The 16,948-nt window shown below is 42.1% G+C and overlaps 1 protein-coding gene across 2 annotated transcripts in view; it reads left to right on the top strand.

The window, feature by feature from the left end:
• Window positions 1-16,948, top strand: part of RASGRF2 (Ras protein specific guanine nucleotide releasing factor 2) — a 274,601-nt gene that overhangs the window by 55,135 nt on the left and 202,518 nt on the right. The gene's annotated exons all lie outside the window — the stretch shown is intronic.

Raw genomic sequence — 16,948 nt, 5'->3', positions numbered from 1 at the left:
TCAAATGATTTTTAATCTTTTTTTTTTGCAGTTTTTGGCAGGGCTGGGTTTGAACCTACCACCTCCGGTTTATGGAGCCAGTGCCCTACTCCTTTGAGCCACAGGTGCTGCCCAAATGATTTTTAATTTTAAGTTGAATATCACTGATTTGGCCAACCTAATTTAGTTTCTATGGATGTATAAGCAATCTTAGAAAGACCTGATATAGTTTTGAAAATGGAATAATTATCCTTATTGCTAATTATAAAGTTTTGAAATGGATATAGTTTTGAAAATGGAATAATTATCTTTATTGCTGATTATAAAGCTATACATGTGTATTATAAATGATTCAAACAATATGCTAATGAAATACATATATTTTTGTTAGCTATATAGCTATGCATGTTTATTGTAAATGATTCAAACAATGTAGAAATGTAGAAAGAGGGGGTGGCCTGGTGATACCATTGCCCGGGAATTGCCAGTTAGCTACAAATTTGTTTCAAAGTTGCAGAAGTGTAAGAACTGGAGTTGACAGTGAACTTTATTCTCATATTGGATTACATCTGTTCTCTCTGCTCCCCTCAAAGCATTAACGGCAGCAGACACATTATAATAAAAACCACAAAACTGAAAATGAAAACTCATATAGATGCCAAATAAGACCCTGAATTTTAATGCTCACTAGATCTGTTCATTTTATTATCTTTCTGACATTTTATGGTTTTGTAGGTTTTTCTGCCAACCAACAATATCTGTTCTCGTTGCTCTGCTAGAGGTTTGTGAGGTAATTGTAATGTTCTGATTTTCCATAGCTTATGATAAGATATATTTGGAGGCTTACAGTCTTTTTCTTTTCGTAGAGCAATTTACCTATGATCTTTATATAACTCTCTCTGTGGAGGGCTACCTGGATGTGATTACAGAATACTGAAACTGATTGGCATGCATGGCTGTCTGAAGCAAATTTATTAGGTTAATTACATCTACTGTTTCTTTATACTGATGATCATTTATGCATCAAACGTTAGTAACGGCTTCTGTGTGCCAGGCACAGTACCAGGATCGAGGGCACAGCAGGACAAGACTGGCAGGGAAGAGAGATGCGTTAATAGACAAGGCAGTGAGAGGGAGGAAGGTCCCAGGGCTATTGAGGGCCAGAGGAGGGAGTGATTCTTTCTTGCCAGAAAGGGCCAGGGAAGGATTATTTTGGAATCATTAAGACCTTTCAGGGACACGAGTTAAGAAAGTTCTGTAAGAATTTGTAGGTGCTGAAGACGGGATGAAAGAAGAAACGAAGTTTGTCCAGACAAAAAGATACCCCGACAGAGAAGGGAACTGACATTGTTAAGTGCCTACTGGGCGCCAGGCACTAGCTGCCCGCTGGTTTCAGCCCTAGAAGGTGGATCTCACTGTCCTCATTTGCCCAAGAGGAAGCTCAGGCTGAGGAAGGAGAAGCAACTTGCCCAAGGTCTCATAGGGTCACCACTTGGAGGCGTCAGGATTCACGAGCAAGTCTGACCCCTCCACAGACGTCACTGTCACAGCAAAGAGCTTCTTGGGGGTGTTATATGTCCATGTTGCTCGAGGGTACCTTGGAAGGAAGGGGCAGAAGTGAAAATATGGAGAAGGGGGCAAGTTGGTCAAGGGTGTTTTCAGCCTCCTTAAGATTTGCTGTTAGAATTTGAAGACATAATGAAGGTTTGTAAGCAGATGCGAAAGCTCTGCTTTACTATTAGAAAGCTCTGTCTGCTTCGTTCAGGATGGAAGGATTCGAGAAAATTGGAGACAGGGTTACAGATTTATCCTCACTACACTAAGATGAGCAAAGAAAACATTTTTTTTTTCTCAGTTTGTTCTTCTTGAAACAGTCCCCCTCCATACAAAGAATAAATAGAGAAAGAAAGAACCTATAAGTTTTGTCGAGAGTGAGGCACTCAGCTTGATACTGGAGTAGTTTACGCCAATAATGTAAATGTTCTCCTTGGTAATTCCTTCTTCCTTCTGGGTCTCACTAAGATGATGTCTCAGCCAAAGGGGGCTTAGGTGTCCTGGAGGGTGTGTGTGTGAGTGTGTGTGTGTGTACCTGAGGGTGGGGGCCTTGTTGGTGAGTTAGGCCTTGTTCTGGCTCTGCCTTGGGCACGTTGCTGACATCTGTTGCTGAAGTATGTGGCTGCTATAACTGGTGGTCTGTTCTCTCTCGGGTCCATTTGTTTACCTGGTCCCCTCGGACTCCTGCTGATGTCTGACAGGCACTTCCCTCCAAGCCCTTCCTGGCACCCTTGGGGACGTCCACTCCACCTAGATGCTGGGGGAAGGTCTGGAGAGCTACACTTAGGCTCTTTCTTTGCCCAACTGCTTGAAGACGGGATGAAAGAAGTTTTACTGATTTACACCAGTTTACTGATTTACACAATATGGTCACCACCTGTATTGTCATGAGTCTGGAGGTAGAGTTAGAGGCCGGGAGGACATTCTCTAGAGCCCCCAAGGGGAGGTGGTGCAGAAGCCCCTTGGCTTTGGCTTTGGCTGCAGGACTTTTAGGCCCTCACCCTTTTCTGGGATTTTAGCCCAAAGTGGGGAAAGCTGTACTATTGGTGGGCCTAACACAGCCACACCTGAACCTCTCCTCCTCCTCCTCCTAAGACAAAGACACAACAGATCTAGTGAGCCCCCCACCTTCCCCACTCCCAGAAGTTCTCGCCAAAGGACCCTACCTTTCCAGGCAAGCTGTGGAATTTGCCCACCCCCTGCAGCCGCATATAAAAGGAGTCTCTAACTGGCCCTGGACGCAGACACCACTTTTGCCCTGCCCAGGCGGGTCACCCTCCCCTTTCAATAAACCTGGCCTGAACGTCTCCGCTGCTGCCTCATCTCCTGGCACCACCACTTACACCTTTCATGTACCACACATGTCCCTGCCTGTCTCTGCTTTCTCTGCCTGCCTTGGACCTTTTGGCCACACTTCTCCTTGTGTCCCAGCTGACCAGGACTTGCCCCTTGGGCGTCCTGTCCTCCTTTTTGGGGACCTATTAGCCTCCCACTTTGGGCTATAATGGCCACTGGAATACAAGGAGGGGGAGAGACCAGCTGTGAGAGGAAGCAGCCTGAGTTGGGAAGTATTTCATAGCTGTCCTGTCTGTTACCCCGGTGGCGAAGCTGGTCCATTTGTCTAGATGAGGGACAATAAATGCCAGAAGACGTTCCTAGGAGGGAACTTTGGAGAAACCAGTCGAGTGGGGCTGACAAGGAGGGAGAAAGGGGGGTTCCTAGCAGGGACAGCTGTTGACTACAAATGCATGTTCCTTGAGAGAAAAGACAAGGGGGGAAGGAATAATTGAGAGGGCCGGGTGTGAGAGGAAGGGCGTTGGGGGTGGAGGGAGGGAGGGAAGGTAGCCGGCAAGTTGAATTTTGGATAGGATTGGAATACCGTTTCAGGTGGAAATGGAGGGCCTGGGAGACAGCCTGGCCAGAGAGACAGATTTGGTAAGACTACCCAGAAAGAAAGAAGAGAAGCGCATTGCCATTACAGTTGTTGAATTTGAAGACAGACGATGTCATCGCTTTGTTTTAGTGCTTTCTTTCACTTTCCAGTGCCCAGTGCTTTGTAACGTCACCCTGAGTTCCTGCAGCAGGATGGGTCAATGCTGCTGTTGATATTTTTGATTTCCCAGGAAACCTATAAAGCTGTAGGTCCAAGGCAGATCCTTGGCGTGCTGAATTTGTATCAGAGTGAGGCCAGACACATGAGACTTTGATGAGGGGCTGCAAGTAAATAATTTGCAAGTATATACAGAAGTGGTGTTTCATTTTTTGTGATTTAGCTAACTTGTTCAACTCCTGAAAATGTAACATGTACTTCTCATAACGCTTCCCATCATTGTTATTCCTGAGACACGGTTTAACCTTTGGATGTATTCTGCTTGTGTAATTGCCTTACTGTCTTTTGAAGGTGGCTTTTAAGTGGGTTCCCAGCAGCAGTGGCTGTGGAGGTGCTGGCTGCTGCCCTTAGATTGGGTCAGTTCATGACAGCCGCCTCCGGAGAGGCTGGAGAGTAGCCAGTGGTTACTAAAATGCGGTGGGTTATAAGATTGCCCTTTAAGCTACTGATTTGTTATTTTATTGAGTTTTGACTCTTCCTCTCAATGTAAATAAAGCTTTATTCAATACAATGCTAAACTCAAGCCTTCCCATTCTGAGTTTTCTTTTCAGAAAGTCATTCTTCCTAGTTTATAGCATTTAGTCTTCTGCCGGAACCTGAGGTTGAAGAACTAAAGACCACTGTTATTTTGGGGCTCAGGATGGTCCCTGGGGAGGTGTGGGGGTTATGTCACAGGCACGGCCCAGAGTCTGCAATCACGACCCAGAGTCTGCAATCACGACCTGAAAAGATTCTTGGCTGATTTTTTCTTTTTGGTAAAATTGTGCTGAAAATTTATTTCTTTCAGACTAGAGGTTAGTGTGATTATTGGCCTGGAGGTTTTTACTTCATTTCATGAAAATGAGTATGTAACTGTCACACTGAATAAGCAGGATGGGGTGGCGGAGTGGGGGTGGGAGGGCACTTTGAGATCAGTCCTGTGTGGCTGCTTCCCTTCGTGCTCCAGGATGAAGTCTTGGGAAGGCCCACTGCATTTTCCAGTCACTCTAAAATTAGTAAAAGTTCTCGGATCGCATTTTCCTCTCAGTTGGGTGATTAATATGTCCAGCCTCAGTTAGGCTAATGTGGAAGCTTCTCCCAGCCCTGCCGCAGGTAAAGACGGGTGCCGCCTGCACTCCGCCCCTGGCTGTCCTCACAGCTCCCTGGGCACTCTGGCTTTCGGAGTCTGGACCCTTCTGCTGTGGATTTCCTGTGTGTGGCTGGTAGCGCTTGGTCTCTGGGGCTGCTCCCTGTTTTTTTCAGGAGCCCCTCTGTTATTGGGGCTGCATGTCAAGATGCCAGAACACAGCTGATCTGCCCAGCCTCTGCCGGCCCCCACCCGCTTGGTACCGGGCAGGACCTCAACAGCTCCTCTGTGCTGTAGCTCCTGACCCCTCCAGGCTGCCCTGTCCTCCTGGACACCCTACAGCTGGCTCTAAGACAAGCCTGGCTTCTCAGATGTGGCCAACCTCTGTCCTTTCCATTTGCCCTTGCTGGGAGTGTTACCTGCCGAGTGCAGCACTCTCTGTTTTTAGCCTCTACACATAGCCCAGTGCCAGCTTAGGAGAATACAGAAGCTTGGCTGGGCGAGCTCCTTGGAACTCCTCTCTCTCATCAGCTGGAGGGCAGGAGATGTGTGTAGCGGGCCGGGTGGTGGGGTGGGGACTTAGCACACGCAGTTCCCTAAGAAGAAATCTTCAGTAATCTCCAAGAGTTGGTCATTTCAAATCTAACCCTTTGTGGCCTTGAAGGAGTGGAGATCAAAACCATTTTTAGCCACCCCTTTTCCAAGCCCTACAGGGCGGAGCAGTACTTCCCCTTATCACGCGGGCATCGATTTCTGTTTGTTGTCTTGAGGCAGCAGCCAAGGCTGAAACACAAAGTTCCATTCCAATAATTGGTTACATTGGAAGGCCGTCTGGGATAATACGATTCTCAGATACAAAATATGGACTTCCTCCTGTCACTTGCCATTGGGGCCTGTGGAGTGGAAACATTCTCCAACGTCATTTGTCACCTCAGATTAGTTAGAAATGGAGACCTCCCCCCACTGAGCTACTTTACCTATGTGGTAACCTATTTGTATTAATATTTTCTTTGCAGCATTCAGCAACTCACTCCCTACTCCCCTCTCCTCCTCTTTCCCTTCTTCCCTTCATCAGTTTCAGAGATTTCGCTTTCTAATTTGCAAAGAATTTTAATCCACTGTTTATGAAGACTTTATCAAATATATTTTCTGCATCTAATGAGATGCTCATATTTTTTTCTTCTTTAATTTGTTAGCAGAAAATATTGCAGTATTAACATTCCTTGTATTGGCCATGTACTTACATTTTGGGGTTAACTAGATTTGGTTTAGATGTCTTTCAAAATATACATTTGCTGGATTTGATTTGACAATTTTATGGTAAAAATATTTGCATCTACATTTGTGAATGAGCTTGGCTTGTGATCTTTCTTTTTTGAACTGTCTTTTCCCAGTTTTGGAATCCATGATTCACACACTCTGGAAAATGTGTTGGAGCGTGTTCCTTCTTTATCTTCTCTCTGTTTGTATAAGGCTGGGCACATCTGTTCATTGACTATTTGGTAGAACTGTCTGAAAAGGGTTTCTTTAATCAAGCTGGTTTAAAAACTAGGTTTAAATTTTTTTTCTTTTTTTTTAATTAAGTCATAGCTGTGTACATTAATGCATTTGTGTGGTACAATGCTGGTTTTATATACAATTTGAAATACTTTCATCAAACTGGCTAACATAGTTTTCTTAGTTATTGTGTTAAGACATTTATATTCTACACTTAGTAGATTTAACATGTACCCTTGTAAAATGCACCATAGGTGTGGTCCCACCAACATCCCTCCCTCTACTCATCCTCCCCCATCCCCTCCCTCTCCTCTTTCCCCTTCATCTTGGGCTGTAGTTGGGTTATAGCATTCATGTGGAAGTGTGGGTGCTTATAAATTGGTTTCATAGTAGGGCTGAGTACATTGGATACTTTTTCTTCCATTCTTGAGACCCTTTATTAAGAAGAGTACGTTCCAGCTCCATCCATGTAAACATAAAAGAAGTAAAGTCTCCATCTTTTTTAAGGCTGAATAATATTCCATGGTATACATATATCACAATTTATTAATCCATTTATGGGTTGATGGGCATTCCGATGTGAAGCTGTCTGGTCCCAGACTCTTCTTTTTTGGGAGATTTTGTATAGTTGATGCTATTTCAGTACTTGATATAGGTCTGTTTAACATTTCTAATTCTTTCTGGGAAGTCTAGGAAGGTGGAGTGCTTCCAAGTATTGGTCAGTTTCTTTCAGATTTTTGTATTTCTGAGAAGAGTTTTTTATAGTATTCATTAACAATTTTTTAAATTTCTGAGGTGTCTGTTTTTATTTTGCCTTTGTCATTTCTGATTGATAAAATTAGGGATTTAAATTTTCTATTTTTGGTTCGGCTAGCCAAGGATTTACCAATTTTGTTAAACTTTTCAAAAAACCAACTTTTGGATTCATTGATCTTTTGAATAATTCTATTGTTTTCAATTTCATTCAGTTCAGCTCTAATTTTGATTGTTTCTTTTCTTCTGCTGGGTTTGGGGTTGGAGTGTTCTTCCTTTTCCAGTTGCTTGAGATGTCCCTTTAAATTGTTGACTTCCTCTCTTTCCGTTCTTTTAAGGAAGGCTTGCAGTGCTATAAATTTCGCTCCTAGGACTGCCTTTGCGGTATCCCAGAGATTCTGATAATTTGCTATCATTCTGTCCCCAAAACTTGGCAATTTCCCTCTTAATATTATCTTAGACCCAGCTATCTTTCAGCATGAGGTTATTTAGTTCCCATGTCTTGGTATGAGTATGCAGATTCCTATTATTGGTGAGTTCAACTTTTATTCCATGATAATCTGAGAAAATACGTGGAATAATTTCTATTCTTTCAAATTTTCTGAGGTTAGCCTTGTGACCTAAGATGTGATCAATTTTGGAGGATGTTCCATGGGCTGATGAGATGAATGTGTATTCAATTTTGTTAGGGTGAAATGTTCTGTAGATGTCTATTAAATTCAATTGTTGTATGGTGAAGTTTAGGTCCAAAATTTCATTGCTTAGTTTCTTCTTGGAGGATCTATCCAACACTGCCAAAGGGGTGTTAAAATCTCCAACTATTATGGTGCTGGAAGGTATCAAATTGTTCATGTCTGTTACAGTCTTGGTTATAAATTGAGGAGCATTTTGGTTGGGTGCATAAATGTTAATAATTAATATTTCATCATGTTGAGTGTTTCCCTTAACAAATATGAAATGACCATCATTGTCTTTCCTTACTTTTGTTGGTTTAAAGCCTAACATATCTGAAAATAAAATTGCAACTCCTGCTTTTTTTCTGTTTTTCATTTGCCTGGATTATAGATGCCCATCCTTTAAGATAAGATGAGATTCTTGTATGCAGCAGATATCTCGCCTGAGTTTTTATATCCAGTCAGCCAACGTGTGCCTCTTAAGAGGATAATTTAATGGAGTCCCATTTGTTTATTTTTGTTGTTGTTGCAATTGCCATGGCAGTCTTCTTCATGAAGTCTTTCCCCAGGCCAATATCTTCCAGTGTTTTTCCTATGCTTTCTTGGAGGGTTTTTATTGTTTCATGCCTTAAGTTTAAGTCCTTTATCCATCTTGAATCAATTTTTGTGAGTGGGGAAAGGTGTGGGTCCAGTTTCAGTCTTTTACATGTAGACATCCAGTTCTCCCAACACCATTTATTGAATAGGGAGTCTTTCCCCCAAGGTATGTTCTTGTTTGGTTTATCAAAGATTAGGTGGTTGTAAGATGTTAGTTTCATTTCTTGGTTTTCCATTCGATTCCAAGTGTCTATGTCTCTGTTTTTGTGCCAGTACCATGCTGTCTTGAGCACTATGGCTTTGTAGTACAGACTAAAATCTGGTATGCTGATGCCCCCAGCTTTATTTTTATTACAGAGAACTGCCTTAGCTATATGGGGTCTGTCGAATGGCAAACAAACACATGAAAAAATGTTCATCATCTCTATATATTAGAGAAATGCAAATCAAAACAACCCTGAGATATCATCTAACCCCAGTGAGAATGGCCCACATCACAAAATCTCAAAACTGCAGATGCTGGCGTGGATGTGGAGAGAAGGGAACACTTTTACACTGCTGGTGGGACTGCAAACTAGTACAACCTTTCTGGAAGGAAGTATGGAGAATCCTCAAAGCACTCAAGCTAGACCTCCCATTTGATCCTGCAATCCCATTACTGGGCATCTACCCAGAAGGAAAGAAATCCTTTTATCATAAGGACACTTGTACTAGACTGTTTATTGCAGCTCAATTTACAGTCGCCAAAATGTGGAAACAGCCTAAATGCCCACCAACGCAGGAATGGATTAACAAGCTGTGGTATATGTATACCATGGAATACTATTCAGCCATTAAAAAAAATGGAGACTTTACATCCTTCGTATTAACCTGGATGGACGTGGAAGATATTATTCTTAGTAAAGCATCACAAGAATGGAGAAGCATGAATCCTATGTACTCAATTTTGATATGAGGACAATTAATGACAATTATTGTTATGGGGGGGGAAACAGAAAGAGGGAAGGAGGGAGGTGGGTGGGGCCTTGGTGTGTGTCACACTTTATGGGGGCAAGACATGATTGCAAGAGGGACTTTACCTAACAATTGCAATCAGTGTAACCTGGCTTATTGTACCCTCAATGAATCCCCAACAATAAAAAAAAAAAAAAAGAAAAAAAAAAAAAGAGGATAATTTAAGCCATTCATGTTAATTGAGAGTATTGATAAGCCTGGTGGTATTTTGGGTGTCAAGTTTTTCGAAGGACTAGTGGACATTTTTAATCCTTTTGCCACTGTGGAAGTTGGGTTGTGATCAATAATTTCTGAGTGAGTTTACTTTGGTGGTAGAGCATTGTGGTGGTGATTATGGAGGATAAGTCTGAGAATATCTTGAAGAGCTGGTTTAGTTATGGCAAATTTCTTCAACATGTGAATGTCATTAAAGTATTTGACTTCTCCATCATAAATGAAATTCAGTTTAGCTGGATACAGAATCCTGGGCTGAAAGTTGTTTTGTTTCAGGAGATTGAAAGTTGATGACCATCCTCTTCTGGCTTGAAAAGTTTTAGCAGAAAGATTTGCAGTCATTCTAATATTCTTCCCCTTATAGGTTATGATTTTCTTTTTTTTTTTATTTTTAATTTCAGTGTGCTTGTTCATTCTTCTTTGTTCTAAGTACTCCTTTTTTGTTGATTTTCTTCTTTCTCCTGCAGTGCTGGCTGTTTTTGATGTTGTTGGTAGAGATGGGGTCTTACTCTGGCTGACTGCTGCTCATATGGGTTTTGAACCTCTGAGCTCAGGCAATCCACCCGCCTCGGCCTCCCACAGCGCTGGGACTACAGGCGTAAGCCACCACGCCCGGCCGGTTATGATTTTCTTACATCTGGCTGCTTGCATGATTTTCTCTTTTGTATTAACTTTAGCGAAATTAATTACTTATTTGTTTTTTTTTTAATGGGTCCATGCCCACCAAACACACATTTTATTTTTATGAAAACATCCTAACATCATTTTTTTATTAAGTCATTTATACATAGATCATAAATACATTTATGCCATTATGGTATTCTATGTGTTGATTATTTGTACAAATTGAAGTGCTTACATCCTACTAAACAACATAGCCTTCACCTCTTTTACCCAATTACAGTATTAAGACATTTGTGTTCTACACCTGATAGATCCAACTTGTACTTGCAATATGCTCCATAGGTGTGGTTCCCCTACCAACCCTCCCTCTGTAGACCCACTCCCTCCCTTCCCCTCTCCCTCCCTTTCCCTTCTTCATCTTGGGCTATAGTTGTGTTTCATTTATCATATGCTTGTGTGAGTGATTGTAAATTGGTTTCACAGTAGTACTGAGTACATTGGATATTTTTTTCGATTCCTGAGATACTTTACTAAGAAGAATATATGTATATTTTTTTGTAGTGTTTTGTTTTTTTTTTTGCCAGGGCTGGGTTTGAACCCGCCACCTCCGTCATATGGGGCTGGCACCCTACTCCTTTGAGCCACAGGTGCTGCCCTACTAAGAAGAATATGTCCCAGCTTCATCCATGTAAACATATTTTGGATTGAGTTACGCTGGAGTTCTGAAACTGTCTGCTATCTGAATTTCAGAATCTCTTGCCATGTTTGCCAGTTTTCCTCTAAAATCTCTTGGAGTAGAGCATCTGTGCCTTTCAGATCATTCTTATCACTTTTAGGAATTCCAATAAGGTGAATGTTTGCTTTTTTGGAGTGTTCCCACAACTCTCTCAGGGAATGATTCATTTTTACTCTCCATTTCTCTTTGTCTTTGAGCGTTTGGGAGCATTCAAAAGCTTTGTCTTCAATGTCTAAGATCCTTTCTTCTGCCTGCTCCATCCTATTACTGAGGGATGCTACTGTATTTCTCAGGTCTTTAAGGGATACAAATTCTTGCCTCAATTTAACAAAATCTTTGGTGATTTTATCTTTGAATTCATTGAATTCTTGAGACAACTTTTGAATTGCTAATGAACAATTAGCATTCAATGAACATTGAATTCTTGAGACAACTTTTGAATTGCTTGAACTTCTAATTCCAATTTTACTTCAATTCTGTTAATCTTATTTGCTATCCAAATTCTGAACTCAATTTCTGACATCTCAGGCATGTTGCGTCTCCTTTGTTGTACCTTGGGGGAATTGATCTACTCTGGTCATTCATGTTGCCCGAGTTTTTTCCGCTGATTCTGCCCCATGGTTATGTTTCACCATTTGTTTAGAGAGGCCGGTAAGGTGGAATTAAATTGAGGGCTTCTAAAGATGTAGTCCCAACCCCTTACTGGTGACTATGGCTTTTCCCCTATGGCTTTACCAAGGTCCCATTCAGTACTACAGCCTGAGACACTGGGGACCCACTTGGTATCATGGGACCAGGTGGGTCTGTGTTGTGTTTAGCTAGAGTCTGACCAGTCCTAGTGGATCAATGATTTTGGGTTAAAATCTCAGCTGTGGAGGAATACAAGCTATTAAGACACCCTTCCCCACACTGGCAATAACTGGGAGAGGAGAATCAGACCCTCCCTCTGCAACACAACCACGGTATTACCTTGGAGAGACCGCAGATGACTGGCCCAGATCAAGAGTTCCAAACCAATTGTCCCGGTCAGCACAAATTCAGATCAAGTGGGAGAGTTCAAAAAGTCTCTAGCAACTGGACAGCAGGGGTCCACTGGCAGCTCAAGTGTGACTCGCTCCAGTCACCGTGGAGTCAGAAAGGCCAGCCTAGCAAAAGAATTATTCCACGGGGTCTGGTGCCTCTTTTCCCACTTTGCATCGCCGTCACTCCCAGTCACTGGTTATTCCACAGGGCTGCAGCCCAGCTCTCTCTAACACTCGAGTACACCAAGTATTTGCACCCAAGTCAAAGAGGAGATAATGCCTCCCCGACCAGGGCTGTCTCACTGTGTGACCTGCAGGCAGGAGGAGTTTAGGCCTGATTCCCTCCAGTGATCATTGGAAACTGAGCAGTGTTCCACCTGTGTCTGTACCCAGTCAGGGGTTACTGTGGAGGAGTGTGGTTCTCTCCCTCAGAGACCATGCCTCTGCCTTGGCCACACTCTGCCTCTGGAACCCCCGCAGGCCAGGTCAGGATTCCTCCATGTTCCACAGAATTGGGGAGGTGTCTCTCCCAAATTTGACCTCAGTGAGAGGGACCCTGGGGCCGCCACCACTGTCAGGGGTGGCGCTGTCACTGTCAGGGGTGGTTCCACCAGTCTAGGGTACTGCTGGCCGCTGGCTGCAGGTTGCACCGGTCACAGGAACCAGGCGGGGAGCCGGAGGGCAGAGCTGCCAGCTGTGGGCCGCTTGGGTGGCAGGACCTGGTTGGGGAGCTGGGGACCTGGTGGACGGTGCCCCATGGGTAGCAGAAGTAGACAGGGTGCCGGCCACGATCCTGGGTGGTCAGTGGCCTGGGTCCTACGCTATGCTCCTTCCAACATGGGGCAAATCTCTCTCCTCTTGTGACTCCCCACCTCTATTAAAGTTATCATTTCAACACAATTGCCCCACAGTCCATGAGATGCCCTGCCCTAGCAAAAATCCACCAGATACTCTGCAAGGCATGGTCTTGCTGACCGCCAGGAGAGGGGCAAGGGGTGAATTGGGAGTTCAGGAAGGTAGGGAGAATATTAGATCAACTTTTGTCCCAGGCAAGAGACTGCCTGGGCTTGCAGTGGTATCTCTCCATGGAGGGATTCCTGGCCCTCAGTTATTCTCTCCCCTTTGGTGAAACAAAAGGTCCTCTGTTCACTACTGGCCTCCAGCAGCTCTCATGGGGGAGGGAAGGGGAAGGATTCCCTTCCTCTTTGGAATGGGTTTTGTACCTGAAATTTGTTTCCTTGGAGTGCCAGCTTGCCTCAGCTGGGGTGGTGCAAACCTATCAATCTTCTCTCTCAGCTCAGCTCCCCATCTTCTGCTTCATTGGGTTGGTTCTGGCCATTATTTCTCCCTCTGGACAGGAGACTCTGTTGAAAGCTGGCTTCAGTTGGCCATCTTGCCTCCCTTGGTTTTAAATTTTTTAATGGCTTGTGGTTTATTTTGGTTTTCTATTTCTCTTAGAGTTAATTTTGGCAAGCTATAATTTTCTTGGAAAGTGCCCACATCATCTCTTTTCAAAGTTGCTGGCATAAATAAAAGTTCTGTTATTGTGGTTGATCATCTATTATACCTTAGCTTTCTATTTTTGTTAACTTCTGTTATTGTTTTAGTAATTACATCTTCCATAATAACCTCCTGTACTGGTGAGCTACAAGACTCTCCCAGGTTTGATGATTTGCTGAGATGACTTACTAGATTCGATATAGTCGTATTTGTGATTGTGATTTATAGTAGCTAAGGAATACAAAGCAAAATCAGCAAAGAGAAAAGGGCCGTGGGGGACAAAGTCCAGAGGAAACTAGGGCACTAACTTCCTAGTTTTCCTCTCACTGTCATCACACAGAACATATTTAATTTTCCAGCAACAAGTTGTGACAATACAGATTTTATAAAATTGTCTTCCACCAAGGAAGCTCAGCGAGACTCAGTGCCCAGAGATTTTTACTGGAGATTGATCACATAGGCATCCAAATTCCAGATACCCAGGAGGAAAGCAAGTGGTCAGCAGAAACCATAGTGTTTGTGCAGTTCAGACACAGTGAGCCATTCTTACCAGGGAATAGTGGAAACTTCCCCAAATCCATGTTTCAAATGCCAGCCATGGGTTAAGCTTGCAAGCAGGCCTTTCTAAAGATAGTAGTCTCTGTCCTGCTGTATTTAAATGTACTCTTTTCTGCAGACTTACCAAATTGGATACTTAGTTCATTAATTTTTCCTCTTTCTTTTTTAAAAAGAACATCTACTATTCTTGGACCTGACCTACTGGCATTCCACATGTTTGATGAGTCGTATTTTCATCCTAAAAAGTCTTTTTGATGTTTTTCATTATACTTTATTTTGTAACCAATGAATTATTTAGAATCGGTGTGGGTGTTGTGTGTATAGGTGTGTGTTTACTGCCAAAAGATAGAGCTTTTAACATTATGCTTTTGTAACTTATTTCTAATTGAATTCCACTGTGGTTAGAAAACATGGTCTGTCTGACATGGGTCTCTAACTGTTGCTTTCTGGTGTTCTCTGTGTGTTTAATTTTTATAAGTGTTCATGTACTTGAGAAATATCTGTTATTAGTGAAGATTGTGTATAAGGTGCTATATAGTCATAAGTTAAAATGTGAGTATCTTCTTATTCTTTGTGGTTTTTCTTTGTTTGCTATATTATTGAGAGAGTTATGTGAAAATGGTATAATGATGCACTTTTCATTTTTTTTCCATTTTGTTCTGTCAGTTTTTTGCTTTCTGTATTGTAATACTCTATTATTAGGCATATGCAGATTTAGAACTCCTATGCTTTCTAATGAATTGGCTCTTTGACTCATACGGTGACCCTCTTCATCACCAATTACACATCTGGCATGACAGTCTGATTTTGTCTTTTGGTTAGTGTTTATTTATTATACCTATTCTATCCTTTTTATTTTCAGTAGTTTCTTTTTATATTTTTACGTATATTCTCTTAAAATTATTTTTACAGTAATTTAATTTTTAACTGTATTTTAGAAATAATTTTAAGCCTATAGGAAAATTGTAAGAACCAAAATATAGTTAAAAATCGAGTTACTATAAAATAACGCAACTATGCAGGTTGTCAATACTAGGAAATCTATTAATGTAACTTACCACATGACTAGGCTCAGGAGAAAAATCACGTGATTTTATTTATATATTAAGGATCTTATCTACTTTATTCAAACTACATATATGTTCCCAGTTTGTCCCATGTCCTGATACGTTGCTTATGGGCTTACGGTAGTTGTTTCATGCAGAAGTTTCTTATTTTTATGTAATCAAGTTGTTAGTCTTAATATTTCTGAATTTTTAATTAGATAATTTTTCCTACTCAGAGATACAACGGCATTCACCCATGTTAAAAAAAAATCATATGGTTTCATTTTTTTACATTAGAATTTTGGTTACTTTTGGAAATGATCCTGGTGTCTGGTGGATTTGGGGCAGTTTTTCCAGTCTGTGTCACACAGAGGTGGTAACCTTTCAGGGTTCTGGTGTTGGGTGTGGATCTTAGCTCCAACTCGGGTCCTTGCACAGGCCCGAGACCCTATGTCCTTCTCTGTCTCCTAGGGGTCTTTTATGTGATCCCTTAGTTCACTGCTTTTTGCTATTGACTTCCCTTTCATCTATGTTTCTAGCACCTGGAGAAACATTCATTCTTTTCCCCCTACTTAAGTTTGCCTATGTATGTTTGGCGCAGTTCGAGATTTTCCCTCAGCTTGGCCAACTTTTTTGCCCTAGATTGGTTCACAGTGGTTGGGAACCTCCGTAAGTTGACCACCCAAGGGACTGTCACAAACTGGTCAATATACAAAGGTGGTCAACATAAGGAACCAGGCCTGTCACACTGATGCATACACCTGGTGCCTGCCTGGTCTATGAAAATTAGGTCAACTTAAGGAGGTGGTCAATGTGGGGAGGTGGTCAGCAATGGAGAGTTCTGTACTAAGGAGCTAGGAAATAAAATGCGATAGAGATGAGGATTTACTCTAGAAGTCCTATTGGTTTTTCTGAATCTAAGCAATTTGCTTCAAAGCATTTAAAAACTCTGGAGACTACAGTAGATCTTCAGATGTTCCATCTATTCAATCGAACTTAGCAAATTTTTTTTTTTTTTTTGAGAGAATATCACTCAGTTGCCCTGGGTAGAGTGCTGTGGCATCATAGCCCATAGCAACCTCAAACTCTTGGGCTTGAGAAATCCTCCTATCAGACTCTTGAGTAGATGGGAATACAGGCACCCACCACAACGCCCAGCTGGTTTTTTCTATTTTTAGTAGAGATGGGTTTTCGATCTTGTTCAGGCTGGTCTTGAATTCCTGTGTTCTGTGATCCACCTGCCTTGGCCTCCCAGAGTGCTAGGATCACAGGTGTGAGCCACTGTGCCCTGCCCAGAATTTAAAAATTTCTGAGATTGTACTAGTAATCACGGTCTACTGGCATGAATATTGTCAAAGTGCAATGCAGCTTTAACTCAGACATTTGTAATTTTGTGTAATTCAAAGCAGACTCTGAATCAAATATATGTGTGTATTTCTGTGTATTTTATATGAGAACTCTCATTTAAACATAGATTATCCCCCAAAATTTTAAAACCAAACTTCTGTTTTATAACTGTGGCCCAAGGACTTTGCTGATTGTCACAGAGCTCCCCATTTATGTTTATCTTTGCTGCAATATAGAATGTCTGGTGGCCCAGTGTGAGTCTGGAAGTCTGAATCTTAGTTGTAGGATTACCTCTGCTCTGGAATCTTCATGAGAACCTTGGGGGACCATTTACAAACTTTTATATTTATATTAAGAGTGTAAAATTGACCTTTTTTGGTGCAGAGTTTTATGAATTTAAACATGTTTGGATTTGCACAACCTCCAAAATCGAGATATGGAGCCATTCCATTGCTGCCCAAACTCCCTCATGTTATCTCTTTATAGTCACACGTCCCCTACCCCACCCACCGTGCCCCGGAAACCACTGATGTGCTCTCTGTCACCATTTCAAGAATGTCATACAAAAGGAATTATACAGTATGCAACCTCTTAAGACCGACTTCTTTATTTAATATGATGTTTCTAACAGGGATCCAGGTTTTTTGGTTTATAAAGA

Source organism: Nycticebus coucang, chromosome 1, assembly GCF_027406575.1.
Source record: "Nycticebus coucang isolate mNycCou1 chromosome 1, mNycCou1.pri, whole genome shotgun sequence".
In the NCBI taxonomy this organism is placed as follows: domain Eukaryota; kingdom Metazoa; phylum Chordata; class Mammalia; order Primates; family Lorisidae; genus Nycticebus; species Nycticebus coucang.
This window is presented reverse-complemented; position numbering and strand designations above follow the sequence as displayed.